The sequence below is a fragment of the Ixodes scapularis genome, unplaced genomic scaffold (assembly GCF_016920785.2).
Source record: "Ixodes scapularis isolate PalLabHiFi unplaced genomic scaffold, ASM1692078v2 PGA_scaffold7__128_contigs__length_106722199, whole genome shotgun sequence".
Lineage (NCBI taxonomy): Eukaryota > Metazoa > Arthropoda > Arachnida > Ixodida > Ixodidae > Ixodes > Ixodes scapularis.
The window spans coordinates 98,578,775-98,583,870 of NW_024609882.1; positions in this window are offsets into that span (position 1 = coordinate 98,578,775).

Here is a 5,096-nt window from a genome sequence, read left to right on the forward strand (position 1 = left end):
GACAGACGGTGGGGAGCTCAGGTGCTACAATCTATGTCTGCCACGGATGCACCCTTCTCACCACGCCACTCTGCATTATGAACCGTATAGGGCCGCCGACTGACCATAACGGTACATGCTAATATTTGTCCCTTGGCCAATGTTAATTTTTTGCCTCCTCTTCTACACTGAAAAACCCAAAGATGAAGGTTACAGAAAACAGCAAACATAATGTCTCTCATGTAGCTGTAGGAATTAACTTTCATGAGCTACATTTTATGTCTAGTCGCTGGCCATATCAGCTTTCCCGTCGAACACCAACCGGAGCAGCGGAAATTTATCACGCAGCGCGTCGAGCCTGGCGAGGTTGACGGTTGTGGTTATCAACGGTGGAGGGGGGGGGGGGGGGGGGGGGGGGGGGGGGTGTTGCACATAAAAAGGTGCTCTTGATAATATATTTCTACAGCTATCTATGATACATTGTTGAGTTTGAACCTCGCTGCACCCGTAGAATTCGTGACGAACAAAAAGTGTTCTGACAAAATATGAAACGAGCTGTCTAGGTCAAGAGAAGAGCAATCTCGGACGCCCTAAAGCTAACCGGCGGCTGTTGAATGACTTTCTGTAAACGGACCCGGAATTCGCGAGCATAGAGAGAGTTGCAGAAGCTGTGTGATATTCAACTGAAAAGTTAATAAGCTCAAATCATTATTCAGTTTAAGCCCAAAATTTATGATTCGCACATGCCTATTATTTTAAGTATGAAGCCAAAGGCAAACAAAGTAGTAGTCTGTTTATTTATTGCCAAATAGAATGCATTTTTAGTATCAAACTGGATGGTTTGCTTATGTTTTAAAGGTTGCGATAAAAAATGCAATACTTAATTCGGTGAAAAGCGAGCCATCGTAACAATTATGTGCATGATTATATTCTACAAGTCGTTTTACATGCATACACAGCACTCTATATGAAAGCTAATAGAATTTTTAAAAAAAGGGCGTGAGAGTTACGTTGATGCCTTTTTCACTGCGTGTTCGTGGGACTCGGCGGACATTAATAAAGGGAATAATTGTCACAGTATGTTGACGAATTGACCATAATCTGTTAGCCTTGTAATCAATGGCTTTATGGACCATGTTGCAACTGCAGTGCTAAAAGCCAGTCAATATGAAAGGCTATACCGATTTAAACCAATCACGAAAAGCCAAGCGGCTTCGAGGTATTAATTGTCAAACTTTTGCATTTTTAATGTCGGGTGCAAAAACCGCGCTGAGCTTGAGCTCAAGAATTCGTGCCGTTAATGGTGGGTACAAGAGTGACATAGTCGTACCGGGTACGTCGTCACTATCTCGACAGTGTGTCCTTAGTGGAAGCATCGGCGCCATACTTCCAGGATAGTGAAGGTGCGTCCGAAGCAACCACGTCCGCACGACATCCTGAGGCCTTCTGAGCGCAAGATTTTGATATTGGGCGAAAAAAAGGCAGATGTTTAGGATTGCATATCTCAAAATTGTGGCCATTCGCAAATTGTGTCAATTGGGTTAGTCTTTCATATTCACTGCCTTTGAAACTAGAATTGGAAAATATCCCATAAAACCATTATTAAAAATATTGAAGCGGGTTCCGCTTGCCAGCTGTTTATTAGCCGGACAAGACGTCCGGTTTCTTTGCTGGCTTGCTTCGAACTGCTTGCCCGAGCGCTCGCATCGCGCGACCTCCGGCCTCATTCTTCTTTTCATCGCTACATTATCCCCCCTCCCATTTTTTTTCCTCTCCTTGTAGTGAGAATTAACGAAGTCCTTCGTACGGTGATAGCCGGTCACGGTGAACCACGAGCAGACGTGATCGATCATTGCGACGTATGCGATATACCACGTCGTTCAGCCGTTCGACGATCGTAAAGGGTCCTTGACAATGACGCTGAAGCTTCGGAGACAGTCCTCTTTTACGGGTGGGGTTGTACAGCCATACCTTATCACCTGCTAAGAACGGGCGTGTTGCGACATGTGCGTCGTACTAAGTTTTCATACGAGCGAGCCCACTTGCCAAACGTTACCGGGCAAATGCATGCATCCATTCTAGGTTCGCTCTCAGGTCGCTTACGTGAGACACATGGTCTTTGGCCGGTTCTGATGCTCGTGGGATGGCAATTTCACAGGGCATACGAAGATCACGGCCAAATAGCATCGTGGCGGGCGTATAGCTGGTGACCTCATGAGCAGCTGTACGGTATGCGTACACAAACAGAGGCACGATGTTATCCCAGTCGTCTTGGCGGTCATTTACAAACAGCGATAGATGTTTTTAAATGGTGCGGTTCATCCTCTCCACCAGGCCGTTCGACTGCAGGTGGAGGGGCGTCGTTCTCGTCTTTGTGATATTGAAGATCTCGCAAACCCCTTGGAAGACTCGCGATTCAAAGTTCCTTCCTTGGTCTGAGTGGATGCTCAGTGGGGCTCCGTACCTGGTGATCCAATTCTTTACGAGAGCGTCGGCGATCTCGGAAGCGGTCTGACTTTGAATGGGAATAACTTCGGGCCACTTGGTGAAATAGTCTACAATTACGAGCAGGAACCTGTTTCCAGGCTTAGACCGAGGAAACGGCCCCAGTACGTCGATGCCGGTACGCTCAAAGGGTGCCCCCGTCACATTTTCTTGTAGTGGTGACCGTTGTTTTATGTGGGGTCCTTTACGCGATGCACACATGTCGCACTGACGGCACCACTGCTTTACGTCAGTGTGGCATTGCAGCCAGTAGAACCGTTGACGAATCTTTTTGATCGTGCGGTTCATACCAAAGTGTCCTCCTTCTGGGCTACTGTGCAGTTGTTGAAATACCTGGGAGCAGGGCTTGCGTGGCCACAGCAGCTGCCAGACGACAGAACCACCAGCAGCTGACCCCCAGCGTCGGTAGAGAAGGTTGTCGTGCAGAAACAGAGAGTCCCATTGAACCAACTAACTCTTGATGGCAGGAGACAAACCGGACACTTCTTTAGATCGAGGCCTGTAGTTCTTCTTCTTCCATTGGACCAGGGGTCCGATATCTGGATCGTCAAGTTGAGCGACACGAAGGTTTTCCATTGAGCGACACGAAGGTTTTCCAATGTCCACGCTTCGTTAGTGCAAGGCAGGTTCTGCAGTGAGTTGATTGACATGAAGCTGCGTTTTGCAATGCTTAAACACTGTTTGCACTTGTCATTGCACGGTCGTCGCGAAAGACTGTCGGCATTTGTGTGAAGCGCGCCAGCACGATGTTGAATCTCGAAGTCGTATTGATGACGACGCTCCAGCCATCGGGCGACCTGTGCGTCAGGGGTCTTGAAGCTTAGCATCCAGGTTAAGGATGCGTGGTCGGTACGAATAATGAATTTCCGGCCCAATAAATAATGATGAAAATGAGTTACGGCCTTGATGATAGCCAACAGTTCGCGTCGGGTGGTACAGTAATTTCTCTTAGGCTTGGTGAACACTTTGCTATAATACACTCTTAGAAAAAAGGGTCAGTATAGTCCTCCCTAAAGGGAGGAACGCTCTTGACACATATGTTCCTTCAGAAAGGGAGAAACTTTCGTCCCTTAAGCAGGGAGGAAAAGTTCCTCCGTCGACTGCATCTCATTATGGCGGCCACGAATCGAGCGAATCGGGCTCGGTAAGGCTTAACGAGAACACTAAGTCTATTGCACGAAGCGAGAGGTGCAGGAAATAAAAACGTAACACGAGCTTTCCGCGAACTGTATTTATTTCCGAAGTTTCTTTACCCCTGCAGGTAAAGAAACTTACGTTTCGAAAGCATGCAGTCACTCAGTCTTCTCATCGTCAGCACTGCGATGTTCAACGGAGACAACCGGCACTCAGTTCGCGCACTTTATGTCCTACCTTTGCTATTCCTCGAGCCACAATTCCTTCGTCAACCGTTGCGTCAACCGCACATCACGGAGGAGTGAAAATCATTCGTCCGCAAAACCAAAAGCCGCTCTAAAAAAAAAGCAAATCCGAAGCAACCTCTTGGCTTATCTCAGCACGGTAACACGAAATTATGGCGTAGCCGCGTAGCGTAAAAGGATGTTAAATCGCTTGCCACCAGATGGCAGGGTCAAGCAGAGTAATCGCACGTAGCTAGGCTAGGTGGCGCTAGGTACCGCCCAATTCATGTTTTACAAAAAATATTTTGATTTCCTTACGCCACAATTGCGTTTCCTTTTCATCGGAATCTCTAACACATGTAGACACGTTGCGCACACTACAAACATCAGGTCAACATATATTGAACGCATACACAGGCATCGCACATACAAACATCAATACACAGCACACTATCCCGATCACTACTACCGAGCCCTGCGTTTCCGTCTTTTATAGTGGTCGTTTTGAACGTACGGAATTTTTCGGTGACTCCCTAAGCAAAAAAAAATATTCCGAACATGTTCATTTTTTTCCAGCAATGCCATACATCTGAGGCTATTTTTAATGGCTCAGGGGATGAATCTCTTATTAAAAAGAAGACGCTCGATCATGCCATAATTATTTGAAAGCCAATAAATCGAGCCGCTCCAATGTGGTTCCAAGCCATGAGTTTGTTTTCCCGCATGGCCCTTCGTAGCCAGTATTTATATTGTAGTGTTCGTTTTTCTATTTGTGCTGTTCGCGCAAAGCTGCAATTGCCGTCTTGAATTAATCTCTGTAGAGCGGATATCCACTCAGCTGGAAGTGATGCTTCACGGGCACAGAAATCGCTTTTCGATCAACTTGAATGCAGTCAAAGCCGCGACTTGCGACAACTGTTAAGTGTACGGAGCTGCGCCGTTGCGAGCTCGAAAACTTCTAGCGCTCATCCCAGCGCGCCACTTAGAGGGCAGTTTCTACAGGAACCGTAACATATTTAAACAGTAAAATAAAGGATAGCGTTTTTTGCTTTTTTCTAATTTTGCCTGTCTTTTTTTTTTATGCTAAACTTCCATTATAAATATACGTACTTTTCGTCATACTTTCGTAGTGTTGTCTTTTCCCCAGAGCGCAATCGCTCTCGGGGACCGACAGTCACATTGGCCACTGTACGATAGGAGCTTACCGTTCAGACCAGCGTTCCAACATGACTATCCACACGTCGATCGACTGCA